The sequence below is a fragment of the Aegilops tauschii genome, chromosome 4, assembly GCF_002575655.3.
Source record: "Aegilops tauschii subsp. strangulata cultivar AL8/78 chromosome 4, Aet v6.0, whole genome shotgun sequence".
Lineage (NCBI taxonomy): Eukaryota > Viridiplantae > Streptophyta > Magnoliopsida > Poales > Poaceae > Aegilops > Aegilops tauschii.
The window spans coordinates 322,631,123-322,653,559 of NC_053038.3; positions in this window are offsets into that span (position 1 = coordinate 322,631,123).

Below are 22,437 nucleotides of genomic sequence, written 5' to 3' on the forward strand. Positions count from 1 at the left end.
TTGCACGACATATAGAACATATAAACTAGAGCAATAGATTGCATGGTAAAAGTAGACAGCATAGTTCACTAGAATTTGTTAAGGAAAGGCAGTAGCTAGCAAACTGAACATAGGTCCTTGTAGTGAGCTAATAAGACAAGCTACTCCTCATTGTCGGAGATATCGATGACGATTGGCTCCTTGGACATGGAAGAGGGCGAGGCCTCCACATCGTGGGTGCCCTTGTCGTAGTGGTGAGTTGCCTGAGCCGCTCCGGGCACCGACCTACTAGCTCTCAAGATGAGGTAAGCACGTGCACACTGAGAAAACACCTTGTAGTCTTCGTCGAAGGCACGGAGGGTGGCCTCGAGAAAACGCCATGAACTATCGTTTAAAGCAGCCAACCGCGTCGCAGCGTCGGCGTGCGAGGCGTCGACGGTGGTCTTGACGGCAAGGTGCTCCTCCAAGATCTGGGGGTCTGCACGAATGGCAGCCATCACGATCTCATCCGCGTGTGCGGCTGCGATTTGCTTCTCCGCTGCCAAATGCTCCTTGAGATCCTGGCTATAGTACGTGCACCATGGCTTAGGGCGGCGCTTATTTGGTGGAGGGGTCGGTGATTTGGGTCGAAGGTGTCGCGTTGGCGGTCGGGGCATGTGGTATGTGGAAGGAGGAGGGCGATGGGGGTCGGGTGTGGATTACCTGCCTGGATAGGCGAGGCCGAGCAGCGTGAAGGAGGGTCGCTGGCGAGGAGGCAGCGCTGCAAGCAAGGAGTGAAGGCTTCAACTTGGAAAGGAAGGCGGAAACAGGGGAAATGTGGCTTTCGGTAAGGGGGAGGGGGCGGGGAGGTAGATATTTCCACGGAAGCCGAAAATTTTGAATCACTTCAGCGAAAAAACTGGCGCGCAAAGTGTCATCAGACGATGCTCCAGGATATTTTGTACTGCATCTCACACGGTTGGTGATAATAAACTGTGTGGGATCTACTTGATTTTTCATATTGATTTGAATTACATAATGGGGTCACGACGGTAATGGACGGTGTTTGAATTGGTAGAACTTTTATCTGCAATGAACATGCAGCTATATGTGTGTCGTAAAAGAATTGGAATTATTCAGGGTTCGTTTGGACATTTTATACATTAAATTGGTTTTCTAGCCATTTCAGGAGCACAATTCAAAATTAAACTACATGCACATGCTCCGGTGCAACAACATGGGTTGTAAAATCATATATGTGTCCATGGGTCTATGCTTAAGTCCCATGCAAAAAATGAGAATGAATGTCAAACACCTTGCCACTGTCGCTCGGCCGCTAACATTGAGATACATGGTTTTTAAATTCTAGTAAATCGAAAACACGTCTGAAATTTATGAAACTTGACATGCTAGCATGGAACGACATCAACATGAAGTGGTAAAAATATTATCTCATTGGGGGCAGGTTGGGGTATATAAGCTGAAGCAAATATGCCCTAGAGGCAATAATAAAGTTATTATTTATTTCCTTATATCATGATAAATGTTTATTATTCATGCTAGAATTGTATTAACCGGAAACATAATACTTGTATGAATACATAGACAAACAGAATGTCACTAGTATGCCTCTACTTGACTAGCTCGTTGATCAAAGATGGTTATGTTTCCTAGCCATTGACATGAGTTGTCATTTGATTAATGGGATCACATCATTAGGAGAATGATGTGATTGACTTGACCCATTCCGTTAGCTTAGCACTCGATCGTTTAGTATTCTGCTATTGCTTTCTTCATGACTTATACATGTTCCTATGACTATGAGATTATGCAACTCCCGTTTACCGGAGGAACACTTTGCGTGCTACCAAAAGTCACAACGTAACTGGGTGATTATAAAGGTGCTCTACAGGTGTCTCCGAAGGTACTCGTTGGGTTGGCGTATTTCGAGATTAGGATTTGTCACTTCAATTGTCGGAGAGGTATCTCTGGGCCCACTCGGTAATGCACATCACTATAAGCCTTGCAAGCATTGCAACTAATGAGTTAGTTGCGGGATGATCAATTATAGAACGAGTAAAGAGACTTGCCGGTAACGAGATTGAACTAGGTATTGAGATACCGACGATCGAATCTCGGGCAAGTAACATACCGATGACAAAGGGAACAACGTATGTTGTTATGCGGTTTGGCCGATAAAGATCTTTGTAGAATATGTGGGAGCTAATATGAGCATCCAGGTTCCGCTATTGGTTATTGACCGGAGACATGTCTCGGCCATGTCTACATAGTTCTCGAACCTGCAGGGTCCGCACGCTTAAAGTTCAATGACGGTTATATTATGAGTTTATGTGTTTTGATGTACCGAAGGTAGTTCGGAGTCCCGGATGTGATCACAGACATGACGAGGAGTCTCGAAATGATCGAGACATAAAGATTGATATATTGGAAGCCTATATTTGGATATCGGAAGTGTTCCGGGTGAAATCGGGATATTACCGGAGTACCGGGGGTTACCGGAACCCCCCAGGGGTTTAATGGGCCAAGATGGGCCTTAATGGAGAAGAGGAGGGGAGGCCAGGGCAGGCCGTGCGCCCCCTCCCCCTCTAGTCCGAATTGGACAAGGAGGGGGCGCCCCCCTTTCCTTCCTTTCTCCCTCCTCCTTCCCCCTTCTCCTACTCCAACTAGGAAAGGAGGAAGTCCTACTCCCGGTGGGAGTAGGACTCCTCCCTGGCGCGCCTCCTCCTGGCTAGCTGCCTCTCCCCCTTTGCTCCTTTATATACGGGGGCAGGGGCACCTCTAGACACAACAATTGATCCCTTGGATCTCTTAGCCATGTGCGGTGCCCCCCTCCACCATAGTCCACCTCAATAATATCGTACCGGTGCTTAGGCGAAGCCCTGCGTTGGTAGAACATCATCATCGTCACCACGCCATCGTGCTGACGGAACTCTCCCTCAAAGCTCAGCTGATCGGAGTTCGAGGGACGTCATCGCGCTGAACGTGTGCTGAACTCGGAGGTACCGTACGTTCGGTACTTGATCGGTCGGATCGTGAAGACGTACGACTACATCAACCGTGTTGTGCTAACGCTTCCGCTTTTGGTCTACGAGGGTATGTGGACAACACTCTCCCCTCTCGTTGCTATGCATCACCATGATCCTGTGTGTGCGTAGGAAAATTTTGAAATTACTACGTTCCCCAACAGTGGCATCCGAGCCAGGTTTTATGCGTAGATGTTATATGCACGAGTAGAACACAAGTGAGTTGTGGGCGATACAAGTCATACTACTTACTAGCATGTCGTACTTTGGTTCGGCGGTATTGTTGGATGAAGCGGCCCGGACCGACATTACGTGTACGCTTACGCGAGACTGGTTCTACCAGCGTGCTTTGCACACAGGTTGCTGGCGGGTGTTAGTTTCTCCAACTTTAGTTGAACCGAGTGTGGCTACGCCCGGTCCTTGAGAAGGTTAAAATAGCACTAACTTGACGAACTATCATTGTGGTTTTGATGCATAGGTAAGAACGGTTCTTGCTTAGCCCATAGCAGCCACGTAAAACTTGCAACAACAAAGTAGAGGACGTCTAACTTGTTTTTGCAGGGCATGTTGTGATGTGATATGGTCAAGACATGATGCTAAATTTTATTGTATGAGATGATCATGTTTTGTAACCGAGTTATCGGCAATTGGCAGGAGCCATATGGTTGTCTCTTTATTTTATGCAATGCAATCGCCCTCTAATTGCTTTACTTTATCACTAAGCGGTAGCGATAGTCGTAGAAGCATAAGTTGACGAGACGACAACGATGCTACGATGGATATCAAGGTGTCGCGCCGATGACGATGGTGATCATGACGGTGCTTCGGAGATGGAGATCACAAGCACAAGATGATGATGGCCATATCATATCACTTATATTGATTGCATGTGATGTTTATCTTTTATGCATCTTATCTTGCTTTGATTGACGGTAGCATTATAAGATGATCTCTCACTAAATTATCAAGGTACAAGTGTTCTCCCTGAGTATGCACCATTGCAAAAGTTCTTCGTGCTGAGACACCACGTGATGATCGGGTGTGATAGGCTCTACGTTCAAATACAATGGGTGCAAAATAGTTGCACACGCGGAATACTCAGGTTAAACTTGACGAGCCTAGCATATGCAGATATGGCCTCGGAACACTGAGACCGAAATGTCGAGCGTGAATCATATAGTAGATATGATCAACATAGTGATGTTCACCATTGAAACTACTCCATCTCACGTGATGATCGGACATGGTTTTGTTGATTTGGATCACGTGATCACTAGAGGATTAGAGGGATGTCTATCTAAGTGGGAGTTCTTAAGTAATATGATTAACTGAACTTAAATTTATCATGAACTTAGTACCTGATAGTATTTTGCTTGTCTATGTTGATTGTAGATAGATGGCCCGTGCTGTTGTTCCGTTGAATTTTAATGCGTTCCTATAGATAGCAAAGTTGAAAGATGGTGGTAGCAATTACACGGACTGGGTCCGTAACTTGAGGATTATCCTCATTGCTGCACAGAAGAATTACGTCCTGGAAGCACCGCTAGGTGCCAGACCTGCTGCAGGAGCAACACGAGATGTTATGAACGTCTGGCAGAGCAAAGCTGATGACTACTCGATAGTTCAGTGTGCCATGCTTTACGGCTTAGAACCGGGACTTCAACGACGTTATGAACGTGATGGAGCATATGAGATGTTCCAGGGGTTGAAGTTAATATTTCAAGCAAATGCCTGAATTGAGAGACATGAAGTCTCCAATAAGTTCTACAGTTGTAAGATGGAGGAGAATAGTTCTATCAGTGAGCATATACTCAGAATGTCTGGGTATAACAATCACTTGATTCAACTGGGAGTTAATCTTCCGGATGATAGCGTCATTGACAGAATTCTTCAATCACCGCCACCAAGCTACAAGAGCTTCGTGATGAACTATAACATGCAAGGGATGGATAAGACGATTCCCGAGCTCTTCGCAATGCTAAAGGCTGCGGAGGTAGAAATCAAGAAGGAGCATCAAGTGTTGATGGTCAACAAGACCACCAGTTTCAAGAAAAAAGGCAAAGGGAAGAAGAAGGGGAACTTCAAGAAGAACATCAAACAAGTTGCTGCTCAGGAGAAGAAACCCAAGTCTGGACCTAAGCCTGAAACTAAGTGCTTCTAGTACAAACAGACTGGTCACTGGAAGCAGAACTGCCCCAAGTATTTGGCGGATAAGAAGGATGGCAAGGTGAACAAATGTATATGTGATATACATGTTATTGATGTATACCTTACTAATGCTCGCAGTAGCACCTGGGTATTTGATACTGGTTCTGTTGCTAATATTTGCAACTCGAAACAGGGACTACGGATTAAGTGAAGATTGGCTAAGGACGAGGTGACGATGCGCGTGGGAAATGGTTCCAAAGTCGATGTGATCGCGGTCGGCACGCTACCTCCACATCTACCTTCGGGATTAGTTTTAGACCTGAATAATTGTTATTTGGTGCCAGCGTTGAGCATGAACATTATATCTGGATCTTGTTTGATGCGAGACGGTTATTCATTTAAATCAGAGAATAATGGTTGATCTATTTATATGAGTAATATCTTTTATGGTCATGCACCCTTGAAGAGTGGTCTATTTTTATTGAATCTCGATAGTAGTGGTACACATATTCATAATATTGAAGCCAAAAGATGCAGAGTTGATAATGATAGTGCAACTTATTTGTGGCACTGCCGTTTAGGTCATATTGGTGTAAAGCGCATGAAGAAACTCCATACTGATGGACTTTTGGAACCACTTGATTATGAATCACTTGGTACTTGTGAACCATGCCTCATGGGCAAGATGACTAAAACGCCGTTCTCCGGAACTATGGAGCGAGCAACAGATTTGTTGGAAATCATACATACAGATATATGTGGTCCGATGAATGTTGACGCTCGCGGCGGGTATCGTTATTTTCTCACCTTCACAGATGACTTAAGCAGATATGGGTATATCTACTTAATGAAACATAAGTCTGAAATATTTGAAAAGTTCAAAGAATTTCAGAGTGAAGTTGAAAATCATCGTAACAAGAAAATAAAGTTTCTACGATCTGATCCTGGAGGAGAATATTTGAGTTACGAGTTTGGTCTTCATTTGAAACAATGCGGAATAGTTTCGCAACTCATGCCGCCCGGAACACCACAGCGTAATGGTGTGTCTGAACGTCGTTATCGTACTTTACTAGATATGGTGCGATCTATGATGTCTCTTACTGATTTACCGCTATCATTTTGCGGTTATGCTTTAGAGACGGCTGCATTCACGTTAAATAGGGCACCATCGAAATCCGTTGAGACAACGCCTTATGAACTGTGGTTTGGCAAGAAACCAAAGTTGTCGTTTCTTAAAGTTTGGGGCTGCGATGCTTATGTGAAACTGCTTCAACCTGATAAGCTCGAACCCAAATCAGAGAAATGTGTCTTCATAGGATACCCAAAGGAAACTGTTGGGTACACCTTCTATCACAGATCTGAAAGCAAGACTTTTGTTGCTAAATTTGGATCTTTTCTAGAGAAGGAGTTTCTCTCGAAAGAAGTGAGTGGGAGGAAAGTAGAACTTGATGAGGTAACTGTACCTGCTCCCTTATTGGAAAGTAGTTCATCACAGAAACCGGTTCCTGTGACACCTACACCAATTAGTGAGGAAGTTAATGATGATGATCATGAAACTTCAGATCAAGTTGTTACTGAACCTCGTAGGTCAACCAGAGTAAGATCCGCACCAGAGTGGTACGGTAATCCTGTTCTGGAGGTAATGTTACTAGACCATGACGAACCTACGAACTATGAAGAAGCGATGGTGAGCCCAGATTCCGCAAAATGGCTTGAGGCCATGAAATCTGAGATGGGATCCATGTATGAGAACAAAGTGTGGACTTTGGTTGACTTTCCCGATGATCGGCAAGCCATTGAGAATAAATGGATCTTCAAGAAGAAGACTGACGCTGACGGTAATATTACTGTCTATAAAGCTCGACTTGTTTCAAAAGGTTTTCGACAAGTTCAAGGGATTGACTACGATGAGACTTTCTGACCCGTAGCAATGCTTAAGTCTGTCCGAATCATGTTAGCAATTGCCGCATTTTATGATTATGAAATTTGGCAAATGGATGTCAAAACTGCATTCCTGAATGGATTTCTGGAAGAAGAGTTGTATATGATGCAGCCGGAAGGTTTTGTCGATCCAAAGGGAGCTAACAAAGTGTGCAAGTCCGGCGATCCATTTATGGACTAGTGCAAGCCTCTCGGAGTTGGAATAAACGCTTTGATAGTGTGATCAAAGCATATGGTTTTATACAGACTTTTGGAGAAGCCTGTATTTACAAGAAAGTGAGTGGGAGCTCTGTAGCATTTCTGTTATTATATGTGGATGACATATTGCTGATTGGAGATGATATAGAATTTCTAGATAGCATAAAGGGATACTTGAATAAGAGTTTTCCAATGAAGGACCTCGGTGAAGCTGCTTATATATTGGGCATCAAGATCTATAGAGATAGATCAACACGCTTAATTGGACTTTCACAAAGCACATACCTTGACAAAGTTTTGAAGAAGTTTAAAATGGATCAAGCAAAGAAAGGGTTCTTGCCTATGTTACAAGGTGTGAAGTTGAGTAAGACTCAATGCCCGACCACTGCAGAAGATAGAGAGAAGATGAAAGATGTTCCCTATGCTTCAGCAATAGGCTCTATCATGTATGCAATGCTGTGTACCAGACCTGATGTGTGCCTTGCTATAAGTTTAGCAGGGAGGTACCAAAGTAATCCAGGAGTGGATCACTGGACATCGGTCAAGAACATCCTGAAATGCCTGAAAAGGACTAAGGATATGTTTCTAGTTTATGGAGGTGACAAAGAGCTAGTCGTAAATGGTTACGTTGATGCAAGCTTTCACACTGATCCGGACGATTCTAAATCGCAAACCGGATACGTGTTTACATTGAACGGTGGAGCTGTCAGTTGCTGCAGTTTTAAACAAAGCGTTGTGGCAGGATCTACGTGTGAAGCGGAGTACATAGCTGCTTCGGAAGCAGCAAATGAAGGAGTCTGGATGAAGGAGTTCATATCCGATCTAGGTGTCATACCTAGTGCATCGGGGCCAATGAAAATCTTTTGTGACAATACTGGTGCAATTTCCTTGGCAAAGGAATCCAGATTTCACAAGAGAACCAAGCACATCAAGAGACGCTGCAACTCCATCCGGGATCAAGACCAGGTGGGAGACATAGAAATTTGCAAGATACATACGGATCTGAATGTTGCAGACCCGTTGACTAAGCCTCTTCCACGAGCAAAACATGATCAGCACCAAGGCTCCATGGGTGTTAGAATCATTACTGTGTAATCTAGATTATTGACTCTAGTGCAAGTGGGAGACTGAAGGAAATATGCCCTAGAGGTAATAATAAAGTTATTATTTATTTCCTTATATCATGATAAGTATTTATTATTCATGCAAGAATTGTATTAACCGGAAACATAATACTTGTATGAATACATAGATAAACAGACTGTCACTAGTATGCCACTACTTGACTAGCTCGTTGATCAAAGATGGTTATGTTTCCTAGCCATTGACATGAGTTGTCATTTGATTAACGGGATCACATCATTAGGAGAATGATGTGATTGACTTGACCCATTCCGTTAGCATAGCACTCGTTCGTTTAGTATTCTGCTATTGCTTTCTTCATGACTTATACATGTTCCTATGACTATGAGATTATGCAACTCCCGTTTACCGGAGGAACACTTTGTGTGCTACCAAACGTCACAACGTAACTGGGTGATTATAAAGGTGCTCTACAGGTGTCTCCGAAGGTACTTGTTGGGTTGGCGTATTTCGAGATTAGGATTTGTCACTCCGATTGTCGGAGAGGTATCTCTGGGACCACTCGGTAATGCACATCACTATAAGCCTTGCAAGCATTGCAACTAATGAGTTAGTTGCGGGATGATGTATTATGGAACGAGTAAAGAGACTTGCCGGTAACGAAATTGAACTAGGTATTGAGATACCGGCAATCGAATCTTGGGCAAGTAACATACCGATGACAAAGGGAACAACGTATGTTGTTATGTGGTTTGACCGATAAAGATCTTCGTAGAATATGTGGGAGCCAATATGAGCATCCAGGTTCTGCTATTGGTTATTGACCGGAGACATGTCTCGTTCATGTCAACATAGTTCTCGAACCCGTAGGGTCCGCACGCTTAAAGTTCAATGACGGTTATATTATGAGTTTATGTGTTTTGATGTACCGAAGGTAGTTCGGAGTCCCGGATGTGATCGAGACATAAAGATTGATATATTGGAAGCCTATATTTGGATATCGGAAGTGTTCCGGGTGAAATCGGGATTTTACCGGAGTACCGGGGGTTACCCGAACCCCCCGGGGGTTTAATGGGCCAAGATGGGCCTTAGTGGAGAAGAGGAGGGGCGGCCAGGGCAGGCCGCGTGCCCCCTCCCCCTCTAGTCCGAATTGGACAAGGAGGGGAGGCGCCCCCCTTTCCTTCCTCTCTCCATCCTCCTTCCCCCTTCTCCTACTCCAACTAGGAAAGGAGGAAGTCCTACTCCCGGTGGGAGTAGGACTCCTCCCTGGCACGCCTCCTCCTGGCCGGCCGCCTCTCCCCCTTTGCTCCTTCATATACGGGGGCAGGGGGCACCTCTAGACACAACAATTGATCCCTTGGATCTCTTAGCCATGTGCGGTGCCCCCCTCCACCATAGTCCACCTCAATAATATCGTAGCGGTGCTTAGGCGAAGCCCTGCGTTGGTAGAACATCATCATCGTCACCACGCCATCGTGCTGACGGAACTCTCCCTCAAAGCTCAGCTGATCGGAGTTCGAGGGACGTCATCGCGCTGAACGTGTGCTGAACTCGGAGGTACCGTACGTTCGGTACTTGATCGGTCGGATCGTGAAGACGTATGACTACATCAACCACGTTGTGCTAACGCTTCCGCTTTCGTTCTACGAGGGCACGTGGAAAACACTCTCCCCTCTCGTTGCTATGTATCACAATGATCCTGTGTGTGCGTTGGGAAATTTTGAAATTACTACGTTCCCCAACATAAGCTGCTCACAAACCAGAGCTTCTCACAACAAGCCTCATGGTTACGGTAGGGAACGTTTCACCTTTATATACGAAACGATATCCGTTGCCTCTTCTTGATTTCAATTTTTTTTCTTGTGTCAACATAGAACAACATGAGTGTTGTGTCAATTTTTGGAATTTTCCAAGGCTTATTTGGATATTTTTATACATTAACTTAGTTTTCTATGCATTTATGTGCATAATTCAAATTTGAACTACAGGCACATTCTCTAATGCATATAAATTGGTTGAAAATCCAAATCTATGTCCTTGGTTGCATGCTTAGGTTCCATGCAAGAAATGTGAATGAATTTCAAACAGCCTGCCACTGTCACTCAGCCGCAAACATTGAGATACCTGGTTTTTAAATTCTAATAAATCCAAAACTCGTCTGAAATTCATGAAACTTGGCATGCTATCATGGAGTAGCATCAAACATGCCGTGGTAAAATTTCTGTCCCATTTGGGGAAGGTTTGGGTATAAGCTTCTCACAAACCAGAGCTTCTCACAACAAGCCTGATGGTTTCGGTGGGGAACGTGCCACCTTTGGGGATGAAACGATATTTGTTGCCTCTTATTGCTTTCAAAAAATTTCTAGTGTCAACATAGAACAACAGGAGTGTTGTGCTAAATTTTGGATTTTTTGGGGTTCGTTTGGACATTTTTATACATTAACTGGGTTTTATAGGCATTTTATGTGCATAATTCAAATTTGAACTACATGCACATGCTCCAGTGCATATAAATTGGTTGAAAAATCAAATATGTGTCCTCGGGTGCATGCTTAGGTCCCATGCAAGAAATGGGAATGAATTTTAAACACCCTGCCACCGTCACTCGGCCGCAAACATTGAGATTCCTGGTTTTAAATTCTAGTAAATCCAAAACTCGTGTGAAATTCATGAAACTTGGCATGCTATCATGGAGCGGCATCAACATGCCGTGGTAAATTTTTTGTCCCATTTGGGGCAGGTTTGGGCATAAGCTTCTCACAACAAGCCTGATGGTTTCAGTAGGGAACGTTCCACCTTTGGGGACGAAACGATATCCGTTGCCTCTTATTGCTTTCAAAAAATTTCTAGTGTCAACATAGAACAACAGGAGTGTTGTGTTAAATTTTGGAATTTTTGGGGTTCGTTTGGACATTTTTATACATTAACTGAGTTTCCTAGGCATTTTATGTGCATAATTCAAATTTGAACTACATGCACATGCTCCAGTGCATATAAGTTGGTTGAAAAATCAAATCTGTGTCCTTGGATGCATGCTTAGGACCCATGTAAGAAATGGGAATGAATTTCAAACACCAGGGCACTATTGATTGCCGGCAAAATGTTGAGATGCTTTGTTCTTAAATTCTAGTAAATCCAAAACTCGTCTGAAATTCATGAAACTTGGCATGCTATCATGGAATGGCACCCGGCATGCTGTGGTATTTTTCGTGTCCATTTTTAGAGAAGGCGTACTCGAATAACAGCCAACAAAGGCATTTTGAAAAAATAGTTGCCACTTTAATATCTCAAACATTTGTATAATTCAAATCGTGTGCGCTCTGTTAACCATTCATGTGACGCCATGTGTCTTGGTTTTAATGGCTATAGGAGGTGCCTTGCGGATAGCTGCTTGACTGAACAGGGAGGCGTGCGAGTGCAGTCCGGCGCGTTGGCTCACCGAGAGGCTCATCGGGAAGCGTGCGAGCTATTCAACGCAGGATTTGTGCATCTCTTCAACGCAAACGGTTCATATCAAATACGATATGCAAATTAAAGCTAGACTTCGGCAGTAAGCCAAGAGACACTGCAATTTGTCAAAATATGCAGCTAAAAATCACTAGCACTATCTAATTTTTGCAACTAAAATCACTAGCACTATCTAATTCATGCACGTGTTCACTACGCACTCACCGTACGGGGCGTGCTAGTAGCTGTGTGAAATGACGGTAGGCGTGCCCGCAGTCCGCCGCGCAGGCTCACCGGGAGGCGATCCAGCCCTTTGACCGCCGCCCACCTCGCTCCCACTCCTCCATATTAATGGCGCGTTCGCCTCGCTCCGTGAAATGATGGTATAGGAATGCTAGAAGTCCGCCGCGCAGGCTCACCGGGAAGCGACACAGCCTTTGACCGCCGCCCGCCTTGCTCCCACTGGTCTGTATTAATGGCGCGCCCGAGCGGTCACACCCCCATCCTCGCCACACACACACAATCCTCACTCTCCACCCACATCCTCGACGCCGCTCTCAGTCCTCAAAGCCGGCACCCCCCCATCCTCGCCACACACACAATCCTCTCTCTCTGCCCGCATCTTCGACGCCGCTCTCGGTCCTCAAAGTCGGCACCCCCCATCCTCGCCACACACACAATCCTCTCTCTCCTCCCACATCCTCGACGCCGCTCTCAGCCCTCAAAGCCGTCAGTGTATGAGGATGCCGCCGAAGCGCCCCATAGGAGGGCGTGGCAACGCTGGGGCTGTTGAAGCACCGGAGCACGACGTTAATATGGAGACAGAGGTTTCCGTCGCCACCGACGAGGTGGAGAACGAGGCTGCCAACAAGCGGAGGCGGTTCAAGAAAGAACCGCAAGCGACTCCAACAGGCCTAGACTTCATCAGCAACCTCCGCGATGATATGTTGCGAGTCATCATATCCCTCCTCCCAATCAAATATGGGGCGAGGACAGCCGCCCTTTCCCGGAGGTGGCGCCCCCTATGGCTCCTCACCCTTGTCGACCTCCTCGACGCCCACGAGCTCTGCCATGGCTATTGCAAAAGCTTGGATGCGTTCTCCCAGATCCTCGGCAGTCACCATAGCCCAATCAGAGACCTTATCACAGGCAAGTTCCGTTCCAATGGCAAGGACCAAACCAAGCTTGACAAGTGGTTTCGATCCCCCTCCATAGATCAGCTCGAGAAGCTCAGTTTTAATGATGGGCATATGCGCTCGCTGCCAATGTCCGCGCTCCGCTTCGCACCCACGCTGCGCCTCGCCAAGTTCATGAACTGCCATTCCCCCCGCCCCCCTTAATGACGCGCCCGCTCTTTTTCTACCACGACTGAAGCACCTCGAGCTCGTCATCGTCTGCATCCCAAAGGATGACATGGAGCACCTGCTCCGCGGCTGTACTGCACTCGAGTTCCTTCGTCTTCAGGCGATGAATTGGTCGAGTACCTTGCACATCACCTCCAGGACACTCCGAACTATTTAGTTTTGAAGATGTATGTTCGTCTGTCATCCAGCAAAGCTTCACCCAGATTCTGGGCACAGTGAAGGTCTTGGCACTAGAATCTGTCGGCCCCAACCTGGACCAAGTTGTCAGTTGCCTGAGATGCTTTCCGTGCCTGAAGAAGCTGTATATCGAGGTGATGTTCCTTTCCTGTTAAATGTTAACCATAAGGGAGTTCAATTTTTTGCACCTTTTCCCAAGTTTACAATGACAATGTACTACGATTTCTGAAGGAATTTTGGAGGATTTCAGGACATACACCCCCCACCACATATTGGTTGCTTGATTCATATGGTTACAATCCATAAGCATTTCTCCTTTGGATTCATCTGTACTAGTTTTGTTAGGGAATTTTTCATCCAATCCAACCTCTTGTGAAGAAGGCTACATGTTTCTAGATTGTAATCAAATGCCCATGTTAATCATGTCAGATCGAAGATGGCACGTTGGTGCATTTTGCAAACCCTGCAAACCAAATAGGCGTTTAGTAGTGTTCAAAACTGCATGTAGGCAATAACACATTCTCTTCTTTTGCAGATAATAATAGCCCCGGAGGTGGATAATGTTTATAACGACAATCACATCGAATGCTTGGATCTGCATCTTTCAAATATTACTTTGAACTCCTACCGAGGGACCTTACCGGAGATTACACTCGCCAGGTTCTTTATGGCCAGAGCAAGGGTGCTGAGGGTACTGAGGTTGAACACGCATTTAATTAGGAAAGATGAATGGTATGTTGATCAGAGCCGGCAGGTACTGCAAAATGGAAGAGGCTCCAAAAAAGCTAAACTTCATATTGGAAGAGCATATGACAGAGCAATTGGAAGTCATTGTGTCAAACCCAAACATGACTTGTCAGCGGTTGATCCCTTTGCAGAAATGACGATGCTTGCAATGTTCGAATTTGGGCATTGTAATCTTTGAATTTGAACCTTGCAATATTTATGGTATTTGTTATATAACGTAATTGGATGTTTAATTTGGTATTGCAATCATGTCATGTTACAAGTATATATATATGTTGTTCTTCTGTACACGGAGCATAGATGTTCTGCAGACAGAGCATAACACAACACACACGGACCGCACTAGGTAACCCGTCAGCGATGAATTCATCAATCGCAAACAGTTCATCCTAGTGAACCGTATGCTGTATATCGCACACACCTTCATCTGGCTACCCGTTTCTATTCTTCTGCCTCATCGCAAACAGTTCATTGAACTGAACTGTATGCCCCTCATCGCACGTGCAACTAAATTCTGAACCGTGTTTGATGCATCCTTCATCGCAAACATTTTGCATCTTTTTTACGGTTTTTTTACATCACCGTTTCCGACTATTGCATCAAACACAGTTTCGTCGAAGGGTCTCTAATCGTAGTGTCGCGTTAGCAGCATCCGCAGTAGTGATAATATATTTAAAATAGAACTACTGTCTTAGCTACCATTTCATTTCCAATGTAGATAATTTGCAGAAAAAAGTGATTGAAATGAGTCGACGCTCCTCCTCTCTAACTGGCGAGCACCATAATTTTAGTCGAGTTGCACAAAAAAAGTGATTGAAATGAGTCGCGCTCCTCCTTCTACTGCCACACTGAGGTGTTAATGAATGTCAATGAATCGCTTTCATGGCAAGATATGGGGACATGAAGTATAACTTAATCTCCCAAAGTCATCTCACACCGGTCAGTATTGTCCTTTATCAACATGATTGTGCTTTGTCATACTATGCTAACATTGTATTTTTTAAATAAAGCTATTCTATCGCAATCTTTTCTCGTTTTGGAAATAAGTTTGCTTCAACTAGTGCCACTATAATAGTAATCATGCTCTTTCTTATCTGTGCAAACAGGAATACTCAACTACATATGTTGTGATGGTCAAGAGCATTCACCAAGTTCTTGGGTTGTATGACACGGCTAGCCAAGATGGATTTAATCCTGATATTCACTTTATCAAAAGGCTCTAATGGGTTAGTTCTGAAACTTGCAAGCTGGGAATCAATGAGATGTGCAGGCATCTTTGTTGTACTTATTATTTGAATCGTAATTGTTGGTTCTAAATCTTGCAAGCTGGGAATCAATGAGATGTGTAGGCATGTTTGTCATACTTATTATTTGAATCTTATTTTTTGGTTCTGAATCTTGCAACCTGGGAAACACGGCATGATGATGCAGAGGACAGCAACCATAACAAACTGTTCAAACTTGGTAGTATCGTCTGTGTGAAAGTGCGGTAAATGTGTTGATCGTGTGCGTCCTAAGAATAATAATTCTAATTGTTGTGCATGTTGATCCTGTGGCACTGATAGAACGAGCCAATGCATTGCTTGTTTTAAGAATAAATTTTAATTAAAGATAATTAAATTTAAGTAAAGTGGCCACTAACACTTGTTATTATAGTACCAATACATACCCGCTCGTGAACCGACATGAGGTCGGAATAGGTTTCTTAATGGAGGTATTTGAATGCGCCGAGGGTGCATGTTCTGCCGGGCGTGCAGCGGGCGAGGGAGGGGTAGTAATTGTTGTCGCCTGTACACACTCAGTTTACTGTTGAATCCAGTTCCCCAAGAGCTGAAAAACGAATTGTTGCCGCCGCCTAGTGAAAGTGCTAGTTATCGACTAGAGGGGGGTGAATAGGCGAATTTTATTGAAGTCTTCAAACATGAGAGTTTCGAAGATAACAATAGAAATGAACCTATTGACATGCAGTGGAAGGTAGACTACACTAGACAAGCCATAGTCAAGTAATCAATGAAGTGAAAGCACGAAGACTATTAGCAGCTAGGTAGTATGGATCAGGGTGGAAGATGGTATGAAGCCAAACAACAATAGTCGTCACACAGTGAAGTCAAACAGATCAGGCAAGCAGGAAAAGACTTCACGAAGACAAACTGTAAGTAAAGAGAGGGAGGAGATAGAACCAGTTGCCTGGTGAGGACAGGGATTTGTTGGACCAGTTCCAGTTGCTGTGACAACTGTACGTCTGGTTAGGGAGGCTGAGATTCAACTCAGAAGACCGTGTCTTCACCTTATTCCCCTTGAGCTAAGGACACTTAGTCCTCGCCCAATCACTCTGGTAAGTCTTCAAGGTAGACTTCCAAACCTTCACAGACTTTGTTCACCAGCAATCCACAATGACTCTTGGATGCTCAGAACGCGACGCCTAACCGGCTGGAGGATTCACAGTCCTCAAGTGTAACAAGTCTTCAGATCACGCGGACAGAAAGACTTCAGTGATGCCTAACACTCTTTGGCTCTGGGTGCTTTCGGCTTTGTCCTTGCAAGGATCTCTCTCTCAAATGCTTCGGAGGTGGGTTGCTCTCAAATGACAAAAGCCGTGCACTAACTCTGAGCAGCCACCAATTTATGGTGTAGGGGTGGGATATTTATAGCCAGGAGGCAATCCGACATGATTTGTTTGAAATTACCCTGGGTCACTAAGGAACTGACACGTGTCCAACGGTTAGATTTTAAACACACGCGGCAGCTTGACTTGTGCTACAAGTAAAGCTGACTTATCCAGCTCTGGATAAGATTTCCTCTCATTGTCTTCGCTCGAAGACATAGGATTTGGTTGAGCATCACATCAGTCACTCTGACTTTGTTCACTTGGACCCCCACTTAACAGTGCGGTGGTTCCTATGACTCAAGAAAGAAGAAAAGGAAACTACGAAACAACTATGTCTTCGCACTCCATAGTCTTCATGCGATGTCTTCTCATGTCATAGTCTTTAATGTGAATGTCTTCACAGACCACCATTGTCTTCAATGTCTTCACACATTTTTAGGGGTCATCTCTGATAGGTAAACCGAATCAATATGGGACTACTACCTGTGTTATCCTGCAATTCTCACAAACACATTAGTCCCTCAACCAAGTTTGTCGTCAATACTCCAAAACCAACTAGGGGTGGCACTAGATGCACTTACAATCTCCCCCTTTTTGGTGATTGATGACAAACTGGTTGAAGTTTTCAACGGGGATAAAAATATGTGAAAGTTAAAGATCAAATTCATTGTCTTCATAAGTTGCAAAAGGGCTCCCCCTGAAGATGTGCATATAAGTAGTTTGCTTTTGAATGCAAATGCACATGGCAGGTTTTGCTTTCTGGAGATCCTCTTCAACTTTTGAAGACAATTCATCATGCATATAGGGATAAGACGAAGATAATGACATGCATAATGAAAAATGGACGTCTGCGAAATGACTTCATGCGGAATTTATCATCGCATCACAGAATAGCAAACAAAGTAGCAGACGACCATCAAGTTTAAGTGTTACAACCCAAAGAACCAAATGTATCAAAAATGAGAGTTGTGACCACTTGGCAAAATTATAGCAACCACCCACATGGACCCGCTTGAAGACTATCAACTCATATGCTTCTCCCCCTTTTGTCGGTAAGGACCAAAAAGGTTTGAAGACATAGAGCATCTACTCGTTCCCATCAGGAGTAGATGAAGGTGCAGGGTCGACGTTGGAGTCCTGTGGTGCAGAGGGGCCTGGTGCAGTGTCGAGACGCGAAGAAGTCATGGTTGGAGAGGTGGCATCGTCTTCTTCATCGACGACTCTCACAACAACAGTTGCAGCCGAAGATGAATACTCCGAGTCTTCTAAGGAAGGAGTACAACATAACATGGCATTCCGGGTAGGCGTGGAATCAAACTTGTAGTGCTCTGTGAAGCCATCTTCGCGAAGATCATCTTCAGAGCTTAGCAACGTCAGACTCTTCCAGGACCTCCGATGGGCTTCATGTGACACGAATGCATTCTTCGTGGCAAGGTTGCGAATGCGATTGACATCCACCAAGAGACTCTGCATCTGACGCTTTAGCCAGTCATGGTGCCTATCCTGTTTCTGATGTAAGGCCACAAGAAGCTCTCGGTCATTGAGTACACGAGATCTCTTGCGAGGCCTTTGAGCAATGGTGCTTTCAGTGGCTTCAGTGTTTGCACGATGAGGTGCACGTGTATTTCCAGCCAGAGGATAAACATGAGTGGCAGCATTTGGAACATGAACCCCTTCAATTGGTTGCGTGAAGCTTTGGCGATTGACATTATGAAGATATATTGGCTCCTTGGCAGGCTCAGGGTAGATGGCTTCGACAGGCATATCAACCTCAGGCAAGAAGATAAGATGGTTGCGTGCAGTGGGCTGATAGTTGACAGAAGAGTGAAGCTTGATTGAGCGCATCACCCATGGAGCATAAAACTTTAGGCCAAATAGATCAACTCCAGATGGTGCAAGTTGTCTGATGAGGAAATCTTGAGCATTGAAGCTGATGCCATTGTGAATATAGAACACCAATGTCTTCATCGTGCCGTCAAGCTTGGCTGCAGGAGAATGTCCTTTGACTGGCCATAGAGTTTGCCTTACAATGTGATAAATGGTACGAGGCAGATACTCGAGGTCTTCGACAAAGAATTCCTTTGGATATTCAGCATCTTGTGGCAGTGGCTTCATCATGCTGAGCATCTGACTCATGTTGGGCTCAGGCTTCTGAAATATGCTCTCCAATGCATTCCTGTGTAGCTGACAACCAGGTTCATAGAGCTCACCTGGAGTGGGTAGGGAAGTAAGCTCAATGATATCTTGAGCTTTGGATCCAAGTCTTCGAATCCCTGTTGTAGCCATGAATGTGAAGAGTGGCATAGAATTGACTACGATGAGACTTTCTCACCCGTAGCGATGCTTCAGTCTGTCCGAATCATGTTAGCAATTGCCGCATTTTGTGATTATGAAATTTGGCAAATGGATGTCAAAACTGCATTCCAGAATGGATTTCTCGAAGAAGAGTTGTATATGATGCAGCCGGAAGGTTTTGTCGATCCAAAGGGAGCTAACAAAGTGTGCAAGCTCCAGCGATCCATTTATGGACTGGTGCAAGCCTCTCGGAGTTGGAATAAACGCTTTGATAGTGTGATCAAAGCATATGGTTTTATACATACTTTTGGAGAAGCCTGTATTTACAAGAAAGTGAGTGGGAGCTCTGTAGCATTTCTGTTATTATATGTGGATGACATATTGCTGATTGGAAATGATATAGAATTTCTAGATAGCATAAAGGGATACTTGAATAAGAGTTTTTCAATGAAGGGCCTCGGTGAAGCTGCTTATATATTGGGCATCAAGATCTATAGAGATAGATCAAGACGCTTAATTGGACTTTCACAAAGCACATACCTTGACAAAGTTTTGAAGAAGTTCAAAATGGATCAAGCAAAGAAAGGGTTCTTGCCTATGTTACAAGGTGGTAAGTTGAGTAAGACTCAATGCCCGACCACTGCAGAAGATAGAGAGAAGATGAAAGATGTTCCCTATGCTTCAGCCATAGGCTCTATCATGTATGCAATGCTGTGTACCAGACCTGATGTGTGCCTTGCTATAAGTTTAGCAGGGAGGTACCAAAGTAATCCAGGAGTGGATCACTGGACAACGGTCAAGAACATCCTGAAATACCTGAAAAGGACTAAGGATATGTTTCTAGTTTATGGAGGTGACAAAGAGCTAGTCGTAAATGGTTACGTCGATGCAAGCTTTGACACTGATCCGGACGATTCTAAATCGCAAACCGGATAGGTGTTTACATTGAACGGTGGAGCTGTCAGTTGGTGCAGTTTTAAACAAAGCGTTGTGGCAGGATCTACGTGTGAAGCGGAGTACATAGCTGCTTCGGAAGCAGCAAATGAAGGAGTCTGGATGAAGGAGTTCATATCCGATCTAGGTGTCATACCTAGTGCATCGGGGCCAATGAAAATCTTTTGTGACAATACTGGTGCAATTGCCTTGGCAAAGGAATCCAGATTTCACAAGAGAACCAAGCACATCAAGAGACGCTGCAACTCCATCCGGGATCAAGACCAGGTGGGAGACATAGAAATTTGCAAGATACATACGGATCTGAATGTTGGAGACCTGTTGACTAAGCCTCTTCCACGAGCAAAACATGATCAGCACCAAGGCTCCATGGGTGTTAGAATCATTACTGTGTAATCTAGATTATTGACTCTAGTGCAAGTGGGAGACTGAAGGAAATATGCCCTAGAGGTAATAATAAAGTTATTATTTATTTCCTTATATCATGATAAATATTTATTATTCATGCTAGAATTGTATTAACCGGAAACATAATACTTGTATGAATACATAGATAAACAGACTGTCACTAGTATGCCTCTACTTGACTAGCTCGTTGATCAAAGATGGTTATGTTTCCTAGCCATTGACATGAGTTGTCATTTGATTAACGGGATCACATCATTAGGAGAATGATGTGATTGACTTGACCCATTCCGTTCGCTTAGCACTCGATCGTTTAGTATTCTGCTATTGCTTTCTTCATGACTTATACATGTTCCTATGACTATGAGATTATGCAACTCCCGTTTATCGGAGGAACACTTTGTGTGCTACCGAACGTCACAACGTAACTGGGTGATTGTAAACGTGCTCTACAGGTGTCTCCGAAGGTACTTGTTGGGTTGGCGTATTTCGAGATTAGGATTTGTCACTCCGATTGTCGGAGAGGTATCTCTGGGACCACTCGGTAATGCACATCACTATAAGCCTTGCAAGCATTGCAACTAATGAGTTAGTTGCGGGATGATGTATTACGGAACGAGTAAAGAGACTTGCCGGTAACGAGATTGAACTAGGTATTGAGATACCGACAATCGAATCTCGGGCAAGTAACATACCGATGACAAAGGGAACAACGTATGTTGTTATGTGGTTTGACCGATAAAGATCTTCGTAGAATATGCGGGAGCCAATATGAGCATCCAGGTTCCGCTATTGGTTATTGATCGGAGACATGTCTCGTTCATGTCAACATAGTTCTCAAACCCGTAGGGTCCGCACGCTTAAAGTTCAATGACGGTTATATTATGAGTTTATGTGTTTTGATGTACTGAAGGTAGTTCGGAGTCCCGAATGTGATCACGGACATGACGAGGAGTCTCGAAATGGTCGAGACATAAAGATTGATATATTGGAAGCCTATATTTGGATATCGGAAGTGTTCCGGGTGAAATCGGGATTTTATCGGAGTACCGGGGGTTACCCGAACCCCCCCCCCCCCCCCCCGGGGATTTAATGGGCCAAGATGGGCCTTAGTGGAGAAGAGGAGGGGCGGCCAGGGCAGGCCGCGCGCCCCTCCCCCTCTAGTCTGAATTGGACAAGGAGGGGAGGCGCCCCCCTTTCCTTCCTCTCTCCATCCTCCTTCCCCCTTCTCCTACTCCAACTAGGAAAGGAGGAAGTCCTACTCCCGGTGGGAGTAGGACTCCTCCCTGGCACGCCTCCTCCTGGCTGGCCGCCTCTCCCCCCTTTGCTCCTTTATATACGGGGGCAGGGGGCACCTCTAGACGCAACAATTGATCCCTTGGATCTCTTAGCCGTGTGCGGTGCCCCCTCCACCATATTACACCTCGATAATATCGTAGCGGTGCTAAGGCGAAGCCCTGCATCGGTAGAACATCATCATCGTCACCACGCCGTCGTGCTAACGGAACTCTCCCTCAAAGCTCGGCTGGATCGGAGTTTGAGGGACGTCATCGAGCTGATCGTGTGCTGAACTCGGAGGTACCGTACGTTCAGTACTTGATCGGTCGGATCGTGAAGACGTACGACTACATCAACCGCGTTATGCTAACACTTCCGCTTTCGGTCTACGAGGGCACGTGGACAACACTCTTCCCTCTCGTTGTTATGCATCACAATGATCCTGTGTGTGCGTAGGGAAATTTTGAAATTACTACGTTCCCCAACATAAGCTTCTCACAACAAGCCTAATGGTTACGGTAGGGAACGTTTCACCTTTCTAGACGAAACGATATCCGGTTCCTCTTCTTGATTTCAATTTTTTTTTCTTGTGTCAACATAGAACAACATGAGTGTTGTGTCAATTTTTGGAATTTTCCGGGGCTTATTTCGAAATTTTTATACATTAACTTAGTTTTCTATGCATTTATGTGCATAATTCAAATTTGAACTACAGGCACATTCTCTAATGCATATAAATTGGTTGAAAATTCAAATCTATGTCCTTGGTTGCATGCTTAGGTTCCATGCA